At 45.5% G+C, this 22877-nt stretch overlaps 1 protein-coding gene across 1 annotated transcript in view; it reads left to right on the top strand.

Moving 5' to 3' along the window:
- The first annotated feature begins 820 nt into the window (after nt 1-820).
- Lzts1 (leucine zipper tumor suppressor 1) overlaps nt 821-22877 on the top strand; it is a 55481-nt gene continuing 33424 nt past the window's right edge. Inside the window, 1 exon segment of the mRNA NM_153470.2 lies at nt 821-1034. The gene's annotated coding sequence lies outside the window, so the exon portion shown is untranslated.

Here is a 22877-nt window from a genome sequence, read left to right on the forward strand (position 1 = left end):
AAATTAAGACCACGCCTTTTTACCACTGAGCAACTTCTCCAGTCCGCCCTGCAGATATATTTCCACTTTAAATTTTCAGACAAGGTCACACTTCAGTGCTTTGAGTGGCACTGAATTCATTTTGTGTTCCAGGCAGGACTTGAATTTATAATCCTCCTGTTTCAGCCTCTCAAGTCCCTGGGATTTCTGGCTTGCATCACCTAGGCCAGGCTTCTGAAGTGGCAAAATTTGAATTGGATCTTTTTTGAGGAGTAAAGTCTCTGGGTTCTGGGTTCTGGGTTCTCTGGTCTGTAATCACAGCAAGAGGAAGCAGTACCCTCATAACACCTCGAGGCCTTTAGTGTGGTCCTTAAACCAAGAAACTCAACCTTTTGTTGGGGTTGTGGTTGGGGGTTGGGCTGGAGAAATCACCGGTAAGAGGTAGCAAAGAAAAGGGGAATGCAGAAAATGGATAAAGAAAACGCGAAGGCGAATAGATGCAGATAGAGAAAGCAAGAACTAGGAGTAGTGGAAGATGAGGAAAGGGAGAGAAAGGCTGAACAGACGGGAATCCCCGAGGGTGATGAAGCGAGAGCTAAGAAACTGCGAGCCTGACCGGCGCGAGCTTTGGGTAGAGAGGAGCCAGGAGGTCGGAGCAACCCCAGCTGTCAGCCGGGAACAAAGGCCCGGGAGAGAGCTGGACTGGGTGCAAGCAGTGCGGGCCAATGAATGCCGTTGACTCTGGCCCCGCCCTACCCGTGCCCCGCCCCGCCCCGCCCCGTCCCGCCCCGCCCCGCCCCGCCGGCGGCCAGGGACCCAGCGCAAGGGCCAGAGCGCCCGGGCCAGCTGGCGGGCTCTGGGCGGCTGCGACAAGCTCAGAGTCCGAAAGTTTCTCTGCCTTTCTGCTGCTCCTGGGAGTGTGACTTGAGCGACGCGGGATCAGTCGGCTCCAGTAGCTCTCCAGAAAAAGAGAAAGGGGTACTACACAAAACACACCGAAAAATCAAAATCTGCAGCCATTTGCAGCTATCTCCGAGGCGGAGGAGGGCAGACAGGTAAGGTACGGGTACTCAGGGTCCTGTTCCTCCTTCGCGCAATGTCTGCAGTCCCGCGGATGGCCCAGGCACAGGGAAGGCTGCTCTCCCTACAGCAAACCACTCCGGGAGTGAGTCCGCTCGTCTGTCGGTCTTTGTCTGTCTGTGTCCGCGTCTGTCTAGGTGTCTTTGTTTCTACATGTAACTATCGGAGTAGAGGGCAGCGGTAGGTGTGGGGGAGTCTTCTCCCCTGTCACTGCTTGTATTTCTAATCTGACCCCAGCCGGAAGGAAACGGTGTGCATCAGTCAATCCTTCTGTCTTTGTCCGTGAGACCGGGGAGGTTTGTTTCCTCGCAAATCTGAATTTTATCTTGGAGACTGTGCATTAGGTGACATGAATGCAGAGATGAAGATATGAGAGGTGAGGAAGTGAGGCCACAGAAACTGAGGCCACAGACAGAGGATACAGCTGCTGGGGACTGGCTAGTGAGCTTTACCTTGCTAGCTGGAACTTTTGAGGTGTCTGGAAGGAACAGAAATGAACTTGGACGGATACACAGACAGGTAGACAGACAGATACACACACACACACACACACACACACACACACACACACACCCCTCAGTTCACTCCTTTTTCTCACTCACCACAGGGAGTCAGATCCCCTCTGTTTTGCCTCTCATCTGCCCAGGCTTCATTCAGCAATAGAGACCCAGACACCAGGGACCAGGTGACTGTCTCCCCTCCCTGCTGCAAGTGGAAGAGATTAAACCATGGCACATGTGAGTATTCTGCTCACCCACTGGTTGTCAGGCCTGGGAAAGTGCTGTAGAGTCCTCAGTTTCCCAAGCATGAGAGATGTTTAGGGATCCAAGAACCGTGCCTTCTGCCCCCAGGCTTTCTGCATGCTCCTTGAATTGCTGGTGAAGAGGTACTAGGTTCTGGGTAGCTGTTGTAGAGGCTGCACCACCAAAGGGTCTTTTCCTGGGAAACACAGTCTAGTCTCAGCCCATCCACGGAGAGATAAGCTGTCTGCACACAGTTCTTCCAGCACCCAGACCCTGAGGAGGAGGCTGCTGGTAAGGGATTTTGAGGATTTGTAACCCGAGCTTCCTTCAAGTTCAGAAACAATTTTCTGCAGGCAGACAGAAGGAAAATGGAGGTGTTTGAAAGGTGTATGCACATAAGTATCAGAGTTAGATTTTACAGGGGTAAGAGTCTTCAAGGTTGGCACAGAGCAGAGTGTGGGCAGGAGTCTGTGGGCAGGGAATGCACCTTAATGAGGCATGGCCCACACCTTGTATTTACCCAGCTCTTTCTTCTGACCATTTTCAGTGCATCATAGATGTTATCTCATTTGTTGTCTCCTTTATCCTCACAGCACAACTCCCACATTAGCATGAGATGTGATTTACTCTGGGTCTGCCAGTGAAGAAACTGAGGCACCAAAATGGAAGGGTGTTCCCATAGCTAGTGGGAGCCAAGTCCACCATTAATGGAATCCGGAAAAGCATGTCTTAGCTGTGTCGATAGGAGTATAGAGCACGCATGTGCTAGAACTGAGAACTGTCTGTGGAAAAAGAAATCGGAGCATCCTTCCTGGAGGTTTCATGGAAGGAGCAGACATTTGCTTTTGCTCAAGATGATTGTCCTTTCCTCTTTCTAGCATATGTCTTGGCACACTCTGCAAGGCAAACCTGCTTTAGCCATTCAGTCTGTACACTCTTGAAACTGAAGGAGATACCCTAGTCTGGCAATCTACCTCACATGGCTGACAGGAGCTGAGATAGAAGAACCTTGCTGTGGGGAGTGGTCTGGGTGTGCCAGTCTCTGAGAATGTGAGAGTGCTCCACTGCCATGCACGGTTAGGAAGCCAGATGTCTGCATGTGTGGGCAAAGAAGTAGATGGACTGGAACTAAAATGGTCTCTATTCGGGAACACTTATTTTTATGCCTTTGTGTGTGTTTAACATTTCACCCCACAACTTTTCATTGGATGCTACAAGATGCAAGGCTTTGGGACCCATAGTGAACTTCAGAAATGAATACCATAGGCTGGGGTTTGTTTCCTTGAATGAACGCTTCCTTGAAATTGCAGGGTCTCTGGGTTTGAGCCCCTAACACTACATAAACCTTCATATGGTGGCACAGTATTATAACCAAACCTTGCCCGGGTGGTGGAGATAGGAGGTCAGAAATTCAAAGCCAGTCTTGACCACATAGGAAGTTCAGGATCAGCCTTGCTAACTGAGACAATTTCAAATGCAGAAAACCACAACAAACAACCCAACAATAAAAAATACCAAATAAGGTCCTGACAAAGAATCTATTTTTAAGCAACTTAAATTCAATTTTTTTATGAATAATATTGTAACAAAGTTTAACACCGTCCACTGAGTGCCATCGAATTTCACGCCATTGTTTTAACCACAGGCATCTGCCACTGGAGTATAGTCCCCCAACCACCTTTCCCTTAGGTCCAGATCCTATTCCTTCTTCTGAGCTATTTCTACCATTTGGTGCTGCTGTCACACTGACTCATTGGCTCCCCAAGAACTACAGAGTTTCTGGGGACGAGGCCACACCGTGAGTTCTCAGCTCAGGGTAAAGGGTCTGCCACTTAGTCGAGGCCTTTAGTAAGTAGTTAATTAGCCAACTGTTAGGAAAGAGGGTGGGCAGGGAGCTCTCTTTCCAGTGGTAGATTTCTACACGGGCACACTTCCCTGATATGGCTCTCGCTTCACTTGCTGTGTTATAGGGCTTCTGCCTGGACAAGCCTGCTCCATCCCAGGCCCTGGCCCTAACAGTTTAGAATCAAGGGGATCCTCACTCTGCCTACTCTTTCTGTGTTTGTCAACCCACGAGAGCAGATGTGGGAGGAGAAGGTACTAGACTGGATTCAGACCTGGGGTCTAGAGTTTGTACGTTCAGAGCTTCAGGCATGCAGTCGCAGGACAAAGGTAAGGGGGGCCGGAGGAGAAATTTCCGACGGCCTGGGGACTCTTCAAGCCAAGTACATCTCAGCACTTTGAATTTGCCTTTGAATGGATCTCCTTGGTGCTGCCCTTTGGATTCTTTGGAGAATGTGAACGGCTGTTGGGTTGGGAGGTAATGTGACCAGGCTTTATGCTTCACTAGTTTTACGTATCTTTAGCAGAGTCCATCAGGATGTCTCCTATTGTGATAACCACGTATGCTCTCAGGGGCCCATGATCATTTAAGTTTTTCTTTGGGAGAGCATTACTCATGCTCGACAACCTGAATTTCATTTTTTTTTTTTTTTTGGTTCTTTTTTTCAGAGCTGGGGACCGAACCCAGGGCCTTGCGCTTCCTAGGCAAGCGCTCTACCACTGAGCTAAATCCCCAGCCCCTCTGAAACTCTTTAAGTAGCTAAGAATGACTTTGGATTCCTGTTCTTTCACTAGTACTTAGATTATTGGCATGTGCCACTATACCTAATTCAGTATAGAGATCAAACCCAAGCTCTCCTAACTGAGCTATGCCCCCAGCTCACACACACACACACGTTACAGCACGTTACAGGTCTCGCCCATGTCAGGTGCTAGAGAAATGACTTAAGTTTTGAAGAGGGGAACTAATGAATTAAGCCTAAAATTGGTGTTGTCAGTTAGAAATAATTAATTAGCGACAATCCCATTGAACTAACACTCTCATACTAATTTTAGTACAACAGCTTTCTCAAGATGGAGGTGAACTGAAGTTGCTAGAGAGGATGTAGGTGGTCAGGACTCGGCCTAGAATATGAGCCAAAGCAGGTGTGTAAAGAGAGTTGGTAGAAAAATAAGGTCAGAATTCCAGCTTGCAGCTGAGAGCTGAAGAGAACCCTCTGGGAAGCCCCTCTTGAAAGCTGGTGAATGAAAAGTGGAGGGGAACTAGCTTGAGTAAGTTTGCCCTTTGGCCTCCACAGCTACTTCTTTAAGCTTTAGTGGAGTGGGCAAGATACCTTGCCTAACCTCAGGCCTGGCTAGGCTGGTCTCCCAGGCCCTTTACCAGAGTCACCTTTGTAGGTTCCTGTTCTCTAGGTCCTGGCTTCCACCTCCTTAAACAATTCCAGAGCCATGAGGAGGAGGTTGGGAGGTCTTGCTGAACAACTACAGCTGCCTGGGAAGCAATTTATGTCAAGACTTTTTTGAGTTTCCCTTTTCTTCCTAGCTTTTTTTGGGGACAGGATCATATATAACCCAAGTAGGCTTTGAACTGTCTATTCCCTCCCTACAAATCTTGAAGTCCTGATCCTCCAGGACCACCCTCTCAAGTGTTAGGATTAGAGTTGTGCCTATACAGGTCCAGGTTTGCTTTTGGATCCAGATTTCCCCCAACAATTTCTCCCCCTCCTCCCCACTCTCTGTCTCTCCCTCTCTCTCACATACACATACACACACACACACACACACACACACACACACACACACACGCACACACACTCACACTCACACACTCATAGAAACTACACTTTAAAAGAGGACTTCCTGTCATCATCATTGATAACATCCAACTGCCCTATGCTATTCCTTCTATCATATGGCGGGTGAGGAAACTGAGTAAGGCAAAGGAACTTTACCCAGGGTTTTCAACTGAGCACTGAAGCCAACCAGCATGAATACTGGTTGTAATATAGTTATGAGGCTAGTGGAATTCATTGATTTTTCTTCTCCTTTTGTGTTGAGTGAATAGTGCTCAATGTAGAACCCAGGGTCTTGCATGTACTGGGAATGTACCTTAGCACAGAGCTCTTCTCTCAGCTCCTGACCTTATTAATTAAACAGATTTAGACTCCCTAAGTCATTGACAAAGGCCTAATAAACAAATAAAGAGATATATTTAAATTTCGGGCCAGCATTCACATGGTGAAGGGAGAAAACTGACCCTTACAAGGTACCCTTGGCATCAAGCATGAATGGCTCCAAATAAATGAATGAATGAACAAATAAATAAGTTAATTTTTTCTTTTTTTTTTTTTTTTCAGAGCTGGGGACCGAACCCAGGGCCTTGTGCTTGCTAGGCAAGCACTCTACCGCTGAGCTAAATCCCCAACCCCTATAAGTTAATTTTTAAATCATAAGAGCACAGCTACTCTAGTAATTACTGTAATTTGAGGATGGTAAAGGCCACAAACTTTTCTTTCATTTTATTGTGCTTCTTTTACCCCCTAAATGCTATATACATACATATCATATATCTGTTACATTCAGATCAACTCAGGAAGTAGCCAAGGATGAGATGTCAATTTGGGGTTTGCTTTACAGAATGATTTCTATGTGTTAAATTTCTCCTTAAATTTAGTAAGTTCATGTTATTTATTGATATGGTCCACATTGAAATTAGAGCCAATGCTTCCTTCAAGGAAGCTGAATTAATGATATGCCCCAGGAAAGGCAAGATTCATCTTTAACCGATTTCACCTTATATACAGCGGGTAAGTTCCAGAATAAAACATGGCGGCCATGTTTGCTGACAGTCAACAGGTGTGGAAGCCAGACTGGAGTTTATCACATATGGAAGGTTCCCCTCGTTCAGGATGAGAGCCACAGGAAGAAAGCGTTGGTGGGAGAATGGAAAGAGACAGCACAGAGAGGGGATTGTTCGAATCGATACAGTAGAAGTCTGCCTTTTCTTACTAAGTGACAGGCTCAATTGGCATCTAAGCTGATGTGATGTGGGTTGTGTCCACTACCCGGAACAAAGGCTGTCCTTTGCAGAACACCAATGGATTTGCTTTGTCACTTAATCACTGTGGAAGAGAAGACTGCCCTCAGAGCAGCCGACAGGGCTTCTCTCTCTCCTCTGTCTCTCTGTCTCTCTGTCTCTGTCTCTGTCTCTCTCTCTCTCTGTCCCTCTCTCTCTCTTTCTCCTTCCCTCCCACCAATTCATTCACCCCCTCCTCTGTGGTATCCATGCACAAATATGTGACCATTTCAACATGTGACACAGACCTTGTGTGACTCTCAAGATCCTAAGACCCAAAGATCCACACCTGTCTTCCTGAATGCCCTCTCTGTGGCACGACCTGAGGTGTGGGCAGTCAGTCCACACCCTCACACCACAGAGCCTCAATCTCTACCATCCCTAAAGCAGTTTTGGATAGCTATGAATTCTTCTTAGACAGAACCAGTCTGGTTGAAACGCCCAGCTTGAGGGACATACAAGGGAGGGGTCCCTCGAGTGGAACTGAGATGAGGGATGGGGGTCATATTTGCTCTTCATTCTGAAACCCTGTGTATGCATCTTACCCAGTAGACTTCCAGGTGGCTGGTGCAGCTCCTGCCCCAGGCACGCAGGGCAGGGCTGTGTACTTGGCTCAGTGGCCTGCTGGCTTTGGGGGCAGCTTCCTTCTCTTTGCAAAGCCATTTGATGCTAAATCACCCTCCTCCTGGCACCCTGGTCTGCTAAATTGGTCTCAACTTGCTGTACCTTCCACCCACCACCTTAGTCATTATTCGCTGGCAGCACTCGGAGTGGGTGTAAAGCAACCGAACATTATATTCCTGCTGTAAAGAGAGAGAATGGAGTAGAGACATGCACAGAGAGGGGAGAAAGGGAAGGAGGTAAGAGGGAGCGAAAGGGGGCAGGGAGACAAAGCTTGGGGTTTGCCAGCACCTTTCCCTGGAGAGCCAAATGACACTGGGCGGTAGGGCTGTGCCATATGTCAGGGAAACACCACCTCTGAGGGGACATCCCTGCTGAAATGGAAGGTGAGAGGGTCAGGAGACACAGGGAGAGAAAGTCCTTTAATTCTATACTATGAACTTGCTACACCGAGTGGCACATGTCCTGGCACAGGCTGAATTCAGCCTGCTGAGATGGTGGCTGGGCTTATGGTCACCCTTTAGGTTTTCCTGTGCCATCCAAGGTACACAGTCAGGAAGAGGGAAGTAATGTTGAGGAATCCTGAAGGGCTTGGCTACCATTTTAGGAAAGAAGCTTCAGGGAGGGAAGGAATTACACATGGATCAGTCAGTGCGGAGAAATAGAAACTCTGATGACACCCCCCCCACACACACACACCCCACAAGGCAGGGTACTCCTTCAACATGAATTATACCCAGTATTGTACTGGGGCTTGCAGGAGCTGGACAGCCCAGTGGGTTCTCAGGACTAGCATCTGGGGCTGTGGTAGGGAGGAGAGAGCAACCTGGACAGGAGTTACTCTACAATGCTGGTGGCGTGGGTTTGGTCATCCAGGAAGAGGAACGGACACAACCCTAACCCAAGTGGGCTTGAGAGCTACTGTGCTCCTGGACTCAGGAGCCTTCCTTCCAGCCCTCTGCTTGAGCAAGATAATAGAGAAATCCTGAGCCAAGGGCCCGAGCACAACCAGGGAGCCAGGAGCACTGAAAACTGACCACAAGCTCTAGGGGTGAGCTTGACCTTTCATCAGCTTCTAAGGTTGACTCCTCCTAAGCTGGACCCACTCTGTCCCTGAGCAGCAGGGTCATGATGAGAAACGCTTCAGAAGAGAAACCGAAATACACAACAGGTATCTTACTGTTGCGGCATTCAGATGTTAGTCCCAGGAGCCCAGAATGCAGGGATAAGGGCATCTTTGCAATGCAAGTAGAGGAGGTAGTGGGGTTTGTACTGGACTCTCAACTTGAGACAACACCCCCTCTTTACTAATCAAAGTTCTCTGAGCCTTAAGGCTTCCGTGACTCTAGCAGACAAACCTCACTACCGGCAGGTGGGGGAAAACTGGAGAAGCCTAGAGAAGCCACTCCCATCTCCATCTGCACAGTAAAGGGAACTAGTTACTGAAGGAGGCCCTGGAAAAGGCTTCCAGCTGCCTCGGGCTCCTCCCCTAGCCAGACTTGCAGCTGCCTCTTGAGTAAATCTCAACCACCAGTGGCTGGTGGGCAGGTGTGGGCAGCACCCAAGGCTTTTTCTTCAGCCTTCACTTTATCATGTATTAGATTAGGAGAGCTGTGTATTCAGCCTCCTTGAACTCTACAACAGTTACCTGCTGACCTCTGTTGACTTAGAAACCTGGAGTTACGTTTACACAGGATATACATAATCAAGGGTTCAAGTCTAAGGTTGCAGATTTTCAGAGAACTTAAAAAGCCTGCCAGACATCCAGGGTAGAATTCCTAAATAACATTCTATCTGTAACACCCACTCCTTGCCCCTCATCACCCAACAAAAATTGTTCCCAAAGTTATTTTTAATTTACTCAGCTCTAAGAAATCTTATTTTGAACTCACAGAAACCAACTCCTTTCTATCTAATTCCATTCTTAAAATCATAGGGTTTTTAATCATAGACAGACTCTAGGTCCCAGGAGCAGGAGATACTATATCTGCCACAAGGAATCTGGTCTGGTGCTGTGGATGAGACAAGTAACTTTTTTCATATGTGTTTTGAGACAGTCTTTAGCTCAGGTTGCCCTCAGACTTCCTATGTAGCTGAGAAGGATGTTGAATTTCTAATCCTTTTTCTCTGTCTTTCTAAGTCTTGTAGATTTAGGCCCAGTTTTGTATAGTGCTGGGGCTGAAACCCATTACTCTATGCCTATTGGGCAAGCAGTCTACCAACTGATCTACATCCCTGGCCACCAACAAGCACACAAAAAAAAGTCATGGGTGAAAAGACTCTTTGTAAAGTGTTTTCCTGGAGGACGCAGAGCTTGAGAAGGTCTGAGGGAGAAGGATGTCACTGTCCTTGGTGGTAGGATGGCTGACAAAAGGCAATATGGCGACCAGCCTTGCCTGGTCTGTTGGAATCAAATGGAAAAGGGCCTGTGCTCAACTGTTAAGTATTCATGCTATGTGGAAGACAGAGAGGCAGTCAGTAGACCTTGGCCAGAGTCGTACAGTATAGAACAGATATGAAGACCGTGAGACTGCTCTCAAGCAGTGCTTATCTAAATGCTTTTCTACCCTACTCTTCTCTCCTACTTGATAGCAGGTGTTCCCAGAGGCCCTGTGGCCTGGACCGTTTGGGGTAGTTGAGGCTTCAAGGAGGGTAAACCTCCTATTGTAAGGTCAAGGTGCCTGGCTCTATGTTTACTTATCTAATTGGACACCTTTCTGCTTTGGACCTACATAAAATCAAAAAGGACTCTGTTAAAAACAAAACAAGCTACAGAGATGTTCTGTCAGTAAAACACTTGCCTGAGTGGACCTGTGTTTGGATCTCCAAAGCCCCAGTGCTTTAGGAGGGAGGGCTGAGACAAACAGATCTATGGGGAACTCAATGGCCCATGTCAACAAAGTATCCTCTCTCTCAAAAAAAAAAAAAAGAAAAAAAAAAAGAAAAAAAAAAAGAAGAAAGAAAAGAATAAAGAAAAAAAAAAGGTTGGAGTGAGGTGTCAGAGAAATGGCTTCGCCTGTAAAAATGGTGGCCTGGGTTTGAATCTGGAATGCACTTAAGGGTGGAAGGCATATGTACACCCATACACACATAATTTATTACATAGAAAATGCCTGTGCCTGGCACCCAAAGTTGTCCTCTGACTTCTACCTATGAACCATGTACATGTGCACTAGCATATGAACATTTACACATGAATGTACACAAAAATCTGAAACAAAACAAAACAATATAGAAGACAGAGAAGCTCAGAAAAGGGGAAGGATTTGCTCAGACTCCCTCGTAACTAGTATTCTTACTTTAGACTCACTTGTAATTTGTGGACCAAGTGTAAGGAGCCAAAGGATTCCATGAGATCCTGACTCCTCAAGGGTTGGGCAGGTTTTTCCTGGGGACACAAATATGCATCGCTGTCTCCAGGTTTTTTGAAAATATCTCCAAAGTTAGGAGATTCCTAGAAGAGCCTCAGTGACAGCCCCTTCCCATGACCTCCATTCTTTTCTGCCTGCTTGTGGGGTGTGTGTGTGCGGGGGAATAGGGGGTGTTGGGAGATAGGGGGTGTGGAGATGGGAGGGGAGGGGGTGTGAGGAATAGGGGGTGGAGGGATGGGGGTGTGGAGGTGGGAGGGGAGGGGGTGTGGGGGGGATAGGGGGTGGGAGGGATGGGGGTGTGGAGATGGGAGGGGAGGGGGGTGTGGAGATGGGAGGGGAGGGGGGTGTGGGGGATAGGGGATGGGAGGGATGAGGGTGTGGAGGTGGGAGAGGAGGGGGTATGGGGGATAGGGGGTGGGGGGGATTGGAGGTGGTGGCCTGTGGTGTGTGCTTTGTCCATCTTTCCTCATGTTCCCCTGCCTTCTCTTGTTCTTCCAAGGATGTGAGCAGTTCCCAGCTAATGGGACAGTATTCTGGCTGGTTCTGTGTGTCAACTTGACACAAGCTGAGGTTATCACAGAGAAAGGGGCCTCAGTTGAGGAAATGCCTCCATGAGGCCCAGCTGTAAGGCATTTTCTAAACTAGTGATAAAGGGGGGAGGACCCAGCCCATTGTGGGTGGTGGTCTTGGGTTCTATAAGAAAGCAAGCTGAGCAAGTCAGGGGAAGCGAGCCAGTAAGTAACATCCCTCCATGGCCTCTGCATCAGCTCCTGCTTCCTGACCTGCTTGAGTTCCAGGCCTGACTTCCTTTGGTGATAAGGCAATGTGAAGTGTGAGCTGAATAAATCCTTTCCTTGCCAACTTGCTTCTTGGTCGTGATGGTTTGTGCAGGAATAGAAACCCTGACTAAGACAGACAGTGAAGGATTGCTGTGCCCATTGCCATCACTCCCAGATAGCACATTATTACAATGACACAAAGTTCCTTGGCACTGTTTCCAATGTGGATAGCTTGCTTGTTGCCAGTCCATGGGCCTTCTCGACCCAGACAAAGCACACAGAGAGACTCCCGTTTGGACAGACGTATGTCTTGATGTGGTTTAGGGTGCACATGCACATCTGTCAGGCTCAGTAGAACTAAGTGCCAGGGCAGCCATGTACTTCTCAGAAGCCACCTCTAACCATGCCATGCCATCCATGCTGCTGTCTCTGGGGAGAGTTCCCCTCAATGAGGCAGCAACCTGCTGAGTGGCAGGAGACTAGAGGAGCCCTAAAGGTATATGTACCAACCCATGGATCAGCTAGGGAGGTTGCTAGTGATGAAAAAGTAGGGTTTGCACTCAGGAAGCCAATTGATAAAACGTTTGTGATATTTAATTTTAATTCTCACACTTGACCCAGTCTATAATCACCTAGAAAGAGAGTCTCAGTGAAGGGTGGTCTATATCAGGCTGGTCTGTGAGGAATTATTTTGATTATTATATTAACAGATGTGGGTAGACTCAGACTAGAAGTGATAGAAAAAGAGGCCATCAAATTGAGTGACATGGGAGAGATTAGAGAAGCAAAGGAGAGGGAAGATAGTTTAACTTTTAATAAAATTGTTTAATAAAAAGTGAAAGTTTATGGTACCATTCCCTGGCTTTGGGCCCCGAATGGGAGATAAGCAGGGAAAGAGATGTGAACATATCTTCATTTCCTCACTGCTTCTGATTAGCTAGTAGCTGGTCTGGGGTCTGGCCTTAACTTGCCTTCACTGGACTGTTTCCTGGAATTGTAAGCTAAATAACTCTTTACCCTAAATTGATTTTTTTTGCCAGTGTGTTTTAACACAACAAGAGACATCAAACTAGGACACTGAGCTTTAGAACCTACTGTGCTTCCTACTGTCTGTGTGCTGGGGGTTGAGGGGAAGCTCACTTGGTCTCTCTGAACTTCAGTGTTGTATTTGCAAAATTAATTGTGTCTCATATAGAATTGCTGTGGGACTCACATGAGACAGGAGCCAGTAGAAGCAAAATTATGTGAAACATGGTGGTACCCCAATTTGTCAGTGACCTCCCCCTCCCGCCATTAGTTTCATTGAAAGCAAAATACCTGAAACTTTTAATTCTCTGAGTATGAGAGAGGGGTCTGGGGGTTTCGTGGGGGACAGGGAGATACAGATTCGGGGTCAGGCTGTACGTTAACATTTTTATCAGTTTTCTCTGGTGACCTGTGTGGTTCTGGAATGTCTAACAGCCTGGTCTCCATCTCACTTGTCCATTTGACTAGTCTGTAAATGCAGAAAGGATGCTGGGTAAGGAGCTGCCATGAGTCTTCAAGTCAGCACTGAAAGTGGATCTCTTGCTCAGAATGACTGGTGCAGAATGCACAAGAGAGGGGACGGGTAGGAGGACAAGGCCAGGGACCACGCAAGCCAGCTGGGCTTCCCACAGAAGAAGTGAACAGATCCAGATCAGGAAGCTCTTTACTCCAACTGACCATTGTCTGGAAAGGGGTTTACATTTTTTTCTTCTTCTTCTCCTGTCCCCTGTCTGAAAGCCAACAGCTTTCCTGACTGACAGATTCCAGGATTGTGTTGGCACCTAAGGACCAGAAGGAAAATAAATAAGAACCTCTCCATGTGTTCACATGATGGGGGAATCTTCAGAAGCAACATGGTCTAGGTCTGGCTGGTTCTCCCCAAGAGGATGCAAGGCATGATAGGATTGAATTCTGCATGGGAGGATGGGAAGCTTATCTCTAAAACAGCATTAGACAAGGTGGGGTGGGTCGGGGCGGAGGCAGACTGAGTGGGCTAGGAGAAGCTGCTTCTCTAGGACACATTTTCCTACCAAGGAAACATCCAAATGCTCCCACAGGAAATGTGTAGGCTGGAATTTAATGCACCTTCCAGGAGAGCTCTGTATTGATTTCCTTCTCCTCCTTGTCCAACCCCCTCTAGCCCAGCTCCACACACTGTGGAGGAAACTTTTCCCTGTTAAAGGTGTAGCTGGCTGTTGTGGTGACTCCCTTGAAGATATACAGTCACTAAAGTGTCTAATCTGAGGATCTGATGTCAGAACCCACATTGTCAAAGTCTCTCCCTGATATGTTAACATATACCTGGGACAGGGTGGTGTCTCTACACAGATCAGACTTGTAGCTCCTAGAAGTAAAGAAGAGGGGTGCTGAGGCTGGTTTCCACAGCCTAGTTTGTAGAACTTTTGATTTTAAAATAGGTGTGAGGAAGATGGCTCTTAAGTGGCTCAGAAACCCTATGAAGCCCAGGCGTTTCCCTCCGGGCAATCTCATCCCTCCCGCTTAAATTATAAATTATTCAGTGGTGGGAACCACCCATCTGTGGGTGGAGTTCAAAGACTTCCCTCTGCACAGTCCCAGAGAAGACTCATAAACTCCCACTTGACCTTCCTTCGGAGATTCCCAAGCTGAGGAAAGATAGGAAACTTGTTAATGAAGCACAAGGCAGCCTGGAATTGCACCTTACTGAATTTTTTGGATGCCTGCCAGAAGTCAAAATCATGGTGCCGCCTTGAGGTCTTTGATTAAGGTGTCAATACCAAGAAAGGTCCCAGGAAGATGGATCCCCACTATGGGAAACATGAAGAGATGGCAACAAGTCCATTGCCCTCCTTTGCGTCCCTGCTTTTCACCCACCATTGCAAACTCCAGGACGAGGTAACTGGAGTTGGGCAAGTATCATCTGGTAACTTCCTATTGTGAGGCTGGTTTAATTGCAGTGCTGGTCTCCTGGCCTTGCCCGGACCTGTGCTTCCCAGGCAGCTGGATTAGGAAATCTGTTAGTACAGTGTAAGGGAACCCTCCTTTGACCAGCCACCTGTCTGCGTGGTCTTCTTGTTGACAGGGGCTTTCTCAATCTGATACTTGGCAGGCAAGTCCATTTTAACCTTGAGTGATATTACGGAATCTCTTGTAGGTGTCTGACATTTCAAGAAACCTGACTGCAGGCTTCTTTTACAACCTGTACCAGTGACCCAGCATCCCGAGACAAACTAGCATCCCATGTCAAGCTTAGCATCGTAGGCCTGTCATTCTTGCTTTGTGGGAAACCGAGGCATGCCTCGGTTGCAGAGGAAGTTCAAGATCAACTTAAGCCAGCCTAGGGAGACCCTATCTCAAAATTAAAAACTCAGAGAGAATGTAATACAAGTATATCTCCTCGTAAAGTATTGTGATACAAGCATGAGTTCATGAGTTAGGTGGCATGCAGATATGTGGTATATACATAAAAGGCCATACTTGTCTAATCCAATATGGAGACATTCTGAATTGTCCTCTGGCTTCCACATGTGCACACATACTAACACACACACACACACACACACACACACACACACACACACACACACATCACATACCACACTACTACCATCACCCCATGACTGGGGATATAGCCCAGGGATAGGGTACTTAATTAAAAGCATGGATGATGTCTTAACCTCAATAAATCTGTGCTTGACTTCCTCCCTGCACCCAACCCCTGCAAACCAACTCCTTACTATTCATGGCCCATGCCATAAGGTGAGAAGGTTTCATGTATCCCCTCTGTTCTCCTCTCTACCACCCCAAGATCCAAAAGGAAAGGACACCTTACAAGTACACTATCTAGGCTTCCTAAAGGGTGGAGAAAACCTAGGGTGTAGCATAAAGGCAAGGAACAGAAGGAGGCCAGCACCATGCATGCTACAGTCAAGAGGATGTTAGGTGTGATTCAACAGAAGTACCTCTGGCAAAAGTTGGATGAGTGATCTTATCCACATCGGGTTTGGGTTGCTATTGCCTTCCTAAGAATCAAGGCAAAGTAAGCAGAGGGAAATAGGAGATTGTTTCAACTGAAACCCTCTGGGTCCATTCTCTGTATTATGATGGGAGGGATTAGGGGCTACTTCTCCCTAGTCTTGAAGGAGGTTCTGGCAATTCCTTTAATTGGAGAGTGGCCCTGGAGATCCTATTTTGAACTGGACAGGCAGCCTGTCCAGAGAGTTTATAATCTATTTGCTTGATCAGTGGTTGCTGGGCCCTCTCCAAACATTTTTCCAAACAGTAATTTCTAATCTGTTATAGTAATATCCTTACATTACTGATCTTTATTTTAATCTAATCCCTAAAGCATCCAAATGAAAATGTTCTCAAATTTGTTTGATCACAAAAAGACAGGAAAAGAGCCCAAGGCCCTGTGAACCTGTGAATCTGGAGAAAAATATATTAAGGATTTGAGCCTCAGTAATCTCACTAATGGCTGAAGTCACCATGTCCCATATTTTTTTTTAAAAAACCATAAATCCAAACTTGAATTATAACCCATTCCTTTCACACAAGAGACAAGAGTTTTCCCTCAATCCTCCCAAAGCCTTCTACCCAGTGGGGAGGAACATTTAGCTCCAGGTTACAGATGGGAAACAGATACCCAGAGAATGGATGGCAAGGGCCCAAGGCTAAGAGTGAAAGTATCACAAGGGTTACAACAGACGAAAATGAGGAAGGTGGGGAGGGCTAGGCCTGTGGAGGAGGCAGGGTAGGTTCAGGGAAACCTACTGGGAAAGGGTAAGGATCAGGGTACAAATGAACAGCCCAAACCTGGATTTGTGTGTTGGACTGTCCTTGAGCTCTGTCAACCACAGCCTGCATGGCTTTGACATTAGTCAGGCATGAATCCCAGAGTAATGAGTTCCCTACTGCTATCAGGTGGGAGGAGGTGACTCTCCCTTTGAAATGGGATGAAGTTTTCCCTTTGCATACTTCGTGCATTGTCTAGTAGCAGATGCATAAGAAGCCCAAAGCAGCTAACAGGAAATCCTGTCCCCTAGCTTGAAATCCACTAATGCTTCCCATGGGGCTTGGCCTATTGATAGCCTGGGGTTGGAGGTGGGAGACAGCCACTGGATTCCTGAGCTGGGGAGGGGAAGGTTTGCAAGTAGCCTTTTCAGCAGAGGCTCCTATCAATGTTCTCCTCTTGGCTCTTTGGTAGGCAGTGATGGAAGGATCCCTGTTGTGTGGAGAAGGAGGAGACAGGAAGACAGTCCTGCTTCTTATTCTACTGAGCTGCCAGTCCAGACAGATACTTCTTCCTTCCCTCTTTAGGGGGAGAAGTTAGCTAGGTATGGAGAAAATGGAGTCCTGAGGTCAGAGAGTGATGGGAGTTGTGGTCTAAGTTGATACCACATGGAGTTGTGCCAAACACACACTTTGCTTCTGTGAGCACAGGGCGCCTATACCTGAGGGGTGGGTTGATTGCCTAAGCAGGAGAAAGGAGCCATCATAATGGACATTTGTGAACTTCTGTCTGCCCTTCTGAGTATATGACTGAAGTCTTCCTGCCCCAAAGTTGGTATGGATTGGCTAAGTAGTGAATAAGAGCCAAGAGTTGGGGCTACTGAGAGTGGGAGTCAGAGGAAGAACATTTGCTTGGGGTTACACCCCCAGCTGTTCATAGACGTAAAAATATTCAGGGTGAGCTTAGGTCAGTTAGAGCAAGAGTGTAAAGATGTGTGAGGGAGGGAATGTGCAAGTGAGTGAATGATGGGACTTTGTTTCTGACCTCCACTCATAACTGAACATGCTCTGACCTATGGATTCCAGCCATTTACAACTGCCAAAACGTAGCTCAAGTCCCTGCCTTTGATACTTCCAAGCCCAGTGAGGATCTGAGTTAGAAATGTAGATATAAACACAGGAGATAAAGCGTAGGAACTCAAGAGTCCTGGATCTGCTTCGTATCCCCATGAAACAATGGACACATTTCTTGTCCTTTTTTTTTATATCTTTCTTCTCAAGATTATTCTGAGAAGTTTTAAAGAGAAATGCATTGAAGTGTTTGAATATATACATACAGAAACGTGGTCAACTCATGAGTGACAAATATTGATATTTCATATCAATAGAACACTTGTCGAGACATAGTGGCTTTAGCTCAATATGGTGGCATTCTCCTGTAATTCTGGCACTCAGAAGGAAGAGACAGGAGGAGCAGGAAGTTTAATGTCTTTTTTAGCTACCATTGAGTTTGAGGCCAGCCTGCTCTACATGAGACCCTGTCTTAAAATGAAAACAAAGGAGACTATAGCTTTAAAATTACCACAGAAACTAGTCTAGAATGAATGAATGAATGAATGAATGAATGAATGAATGAATGAATGACCGAACTTAAAGTGTATGTATACTAGAAGAGGGCATCAGATCCCATGGGACTATAGTTACTGATGGTTATAAGGTGCCTTGTTGCTGAGAATTGAACTCAGGACCTTTGGAAAAGCAGCTAGTGCTATTAACTGCTGAGTCATCTCTCCAGACCTGTGGAATGGAATGGTGGTGACTTTTCCCTCTCTCACAGCAGCAGAAACATACCATGCACTTCCTTGTAGTTGCTCATGCTGCTGTATATAGAAGGCACTCTTATTTCCCTTACTCTCTGCTCTAAGAATGTATCCTTCTACTATAGCAGACATTGAGGTTTCCAGACCTTTCCACTTGAGGACCTTTAGGACAATGCTGTCATGATTTAGTGATCATGTGGCCATCTCTCCCAGTGTTTGTAGGAATGGAACCACTGGGTCATGCATTCAGCTTGAATAGACATTAAAGGGTCCCCAAGCACATGTATAATATTGTCCACAGTGGATGAAGGTCACACCCTCCCCATCCTCACAGCATTGGGTATTATCAGGCTTTTTCATTTCACCATTCTAGTGGTTATCTAGAAGTCATTGCTTATAACCTTAGCTTGTTTTTTTCCAGAAAATTGATCATAATAAACATCGTTCCTAGACATCTGTATATCCTATTTTACATTTCACTTATATAAATTGTTCACTCATTTTGAACTCAGCCTTTGTCGTTAAGTGGGAATTTATGAGTTCAGTTTTTCTGTGTGTGTTCTGAAAAGTCCTTTACCAAACACATGTATTGTAAATTTCTTTGTCCACTCAGGGCTTTGTGTTTGTATTCTTAATGGAGCTCCTTGACAAAGAAAAATTCTTAATTACCAATAATTTTCCTTAACAGTTTGTACATTTTATGCCCTGCCTGAGAAGTATTTGCAAAAATCAAGAAAATAACCTTTGTCTTTTCTAGAAGTTTTAGCTTTTTACATTCTGTATCCATTGTTTATACCTGGAAATATATGTAATTACACACTACATATAATATGATATAATAATGTATATATTATATAACATAATATAGAATCCATACATGTTATATTTTATACATAGTATTATATATGTATGTACATGTTGTGTAGTGTTAAATAGGAGTCATGATGAATTTCTTGGGCAGAGGATATAGTTGGTAATATGTTTAACTAACATGCTCAAAGCCTTGGCTTTGATATCCTACACCCACCAGATTGTTGGAACATGCCTGTAGTCTCAGGGCCCGTGGGATGGAAGCAAGAAGGTCAGAAATTCAAGGTCGCACTTGGCTACAGAGTAAATCTGAGGCTGACTGGGCCTAACTGAGACCCTGAGTTTTGTTTTGTTTCATTTTTGATGTATTTCCTAATCACCTGAAATCCCAACACTTGGAAGGGAGAGGCAGGAAATAATCAGGGGTTCAGGGTCATCTTAACTGAAGAGCAGGCTTGAGGCCAGCCTCTGCTACATGAGACTCTGTCTCACAGACACCCAAACCAATAACAGTAAGAACTGTCTAGATAGATGACAGACAGAACCTATGTCTAAATGGGTACAGGGGACTCGGCAGCAGTTATTTTCCCTGTGCTCTGTGGTGTTGCCTTTGTCAGAGATCAGGTATCCTGTGTGGAGCTTCGTTTCTGAAATTATTCTTCTGTGTCGTTCAATCTAACTGTCTGTAGGTATTACACTTTCTTTTCGTGTGCAGGTTTTTTTGGTTTATTGTTTGTTTCTTGCTTTTTCTTTTTCTTTTTTTTTAATGAGAAAGCATCTCACGCCTCCCAGGCTGACCTAAGTTCATTCTGTAGCCGGAAACTGCTTTAAACTTTTGATCCCCTGCCTCTACTAAATTGCTGGTATCACAGGACTATGTCACCATGCACTGCTCTGTCTTGATTACTTCTTAAGTCTTGATGTTTAGTAACCTACACCCTCCTGCTTTAGCTTTCATTGATATGGATCTCATGGTGACTGAAAGTGTGGGGTTGTAAGATGGATGAAATTATGGAACAGGATTTACCCAACCAGTAAATTAAGAAGAATCTAAATGAAGAGAAACAATGTATGGACCATCTTGACTGAGGGAGGTTTAAATATAGAAATAAGCTCGATGATTACTTCTGCCCTTTGACATTGACTGTGTCATTGATCCTCGCTGTGTGTTTATGGAGACACCAGGTAAGAACTGTAGAGCATCTGGAGAGATGGCTCAGTGGTTAAAAGCACTGACTGCTCTTCTAGAGGTCCTGAGTTCAAATCCCAGCAACCACATGGTAGCTCACAACCATCTGTATGTGTCTGAAGATGGCTACAGTGTACTCATATATAATAATAAAGAAGAAACAATATATAAAAAAAAGGGAGAGAGGGGTTTCGACTTAGGGCATTGAGAGATTAGCCAACATCATCTGACACAGGGAAATAAATGATAAGATAGTTCTCACACATCACTTTTAAAGCCACCTATCCTAACTCATACCTATAACCCTGAACAATGAGTCAGGAGATAAAAAAAGGAGGACGGTGGCTAGCCTATTGAGACCCTGTTTCAAAACAAAAGTCAGTTGTTTGCTGATTGATTCATGATTTTGTGGAGATGTTTTCTGAGACTATCGAGTGGTAGCTTGGATTTTGATGCCATGAGCCATAGAGGTTATCAGGCGATAATGATGGAATGTTGAAATCCACCTCTGCAATGACCTTTGTGCAGCAAGTTGGAGGCAGGGAGCAAGCAGGACATCCTCTAGGCTGTCACTATACATAGAGCATAAGCTTGGACAGGTCCTGAAGTAGAGGATGAGAGACAGATGTGACACAAACAGAGGAGACCTTTAAATGTGGTTATGTGCCCAGGATCCAGTCTACAGATCAGTCAGTGAAACACACACACACACACACACACACACACACACACACACACACTGCAGACCATACCTTTAGAGTTCTTGGTTCTCAATTCTTGGTTAAAAAGAAAAAAGTGTATATATTTTTAACTTTTTCTCTGCTAATCTTGTGATTAAAACCAAAACAATAAAATCTTTCCCCTCCGGCTGTTCTGCTGAACCTTCTCTCTGCTGCCACAGGTCTCAGATCTCATGAATCTCTAGAAGGGCCTGACCTCTACCTTCCTGAGGTGGCTGGCCGTGACCTTGGTCTGTGCTCATCCTGTCAGCTCAGCGCCTTTCATCTGCTGACTTTCCCTCAAGGGACTCTGGCATGACCTTAAACCTCAGTGGGAGACTGATCTCTGTGGTGGGTGAGAACTCATCAATAACCCCTCCTTCTCCACAGAGTGGGTCACTGAGTTCTTTATAGATCTACCCAGTGCACTTTAGGGAGCACTGACAGATGAAAGAGGGATCTCTACAGAGAATGTACTCAGTTGAGGCCACTTACCTAGTGACCAGTGTTGACAAACAAACCTGGTCACCGAATGTCTAATCCATTATCACTGCTATTCTTCCATCAAGAGAGACAGTTAAGGGCTGGTGAGATGGCTTACTGGATAAGAGCTCTTGCCATGAAGACAGATGACTTGAGTTCTATCCCTGCAACCCATAGAAAACTTGAAGGAGAAAAAAAAAAGTATTAAGTTATGAGATAGTCAGGGAGCAAAGTTGCACGTATGCTCCGACTCGTGTACCCACACACCCATGCATCACATGCAGACCACAGTAATACTTCTTAAAAATTAAGAAAGAGGGCTGGAGAGATGGCTCAGTGGTTAAGAGCACCGACTGCTCTTCCAGAGGTCCTGAGTTCAAATCCCAGCAACCACATGGTGGCTCACAACCATCTGTAATGGGATCCGATGCCCTCTTCTGGTGTGTCTGAAGACAGCGACAGTGTACTCCTATATAAAGTAAATAAATAAAATCTTAAAAAAAAATTAAGAAAGAGATGTTGTGATATTAGGCAGATACTCATTGGTAAAGGGTTTGCCTGCAAGCATGAGTGTAATAGCAAGTTCTTCTACCAGCCTCTTGTTCCCTGAAGTAACAACTCTGAGACTGACTTATCTCATTTATAAATGCCTAGGCCATAAGCTTGGGCTCGTTACCTGACTAGCTAGTAGCTTAAAATTTCATTTATTCTATTGTAAGTCCTCCAAATGGTCAGTTCCTTTTCCTCTGGTTTATTCATGTGTCTCCATCAGTTGGGGTGAATCGCCGAACCTAACAGTAAGAAAGGTCAGTATCCTACATGTACTCTTACAATCAGACATGCATGTGAACCTAATAGTAAGTAAAGATCAGTATTCTACATGTATTCTTACAATCAGACATGCATGTGCTGTTGTGTATCATTTACAGTGAACCTAACAGTAAGTAAAGGTCAGTATTCTACATGTACTCTTATGATCAGACATGCATGTGACTGTTGTGTGTGTATCATTTACAGTGAACCTCTTTTTTTTCTAAGTAGAAAGCACATACACTAAAGCAGTGATAAAAGTGTTATATGAAACACAAGCCAGTATATTAGGCAACTTAAGAAAGGAAGGCTTTATTCTGGCAGGAATGCAAAGGTGTAGGAAAGTTGACCACAGGCATCTGCAATCAGAGAGCAGAGAAGGATCTGCGCTAGTTCTCAGCTACCTTTCTCCTTTTCATTCAATCTGAGACCCCAGCCCACTGAGGGGTACCATACACATACAAGCTCTATCCTCCCACCTCACGACTCCTAGGTAATTATACACTTGTCAAGTTAACCATAAAGATTAGCCAATGTCACGGTAAAACAGGTAGTAGAGACATACGTAATTGTGTGTATATACCTCCATATAACAGTGTCGCCAAAACTACACCAGTAATATGTCATACTGCATCATTACATTGCTAGGCGACAAGACTTTTTTCAGCCCCACAATAGCTCTATAAGACTATTGAATGTGTCTTTTGTTGAATGTGTGGCCCAGTATTGACCAAGCATTATTAATATGGAGAATGACAGTATCCAGTCTGATTTGTTAGCATCCCATAACTGAGAAACATATAAGTATAAAAGGAAAA

The sequence above is a fragment of the Rattus norvegicus genome, chromosome 16 (genome assembly GCF_021556685.1).
Source record: "Rattus norvegicus strain SHRSP/BbbUtx chromosome 16, alternate assembly SHRSP_T2T, whole genome shotgun sequence".
Taxonomy (NCBI): domain Eukaryota; kingdom Metazoa; phylum Chordata; class Mammalia; order Rodentia; family Muridae; genus Rattus; species Rattus norvegicus.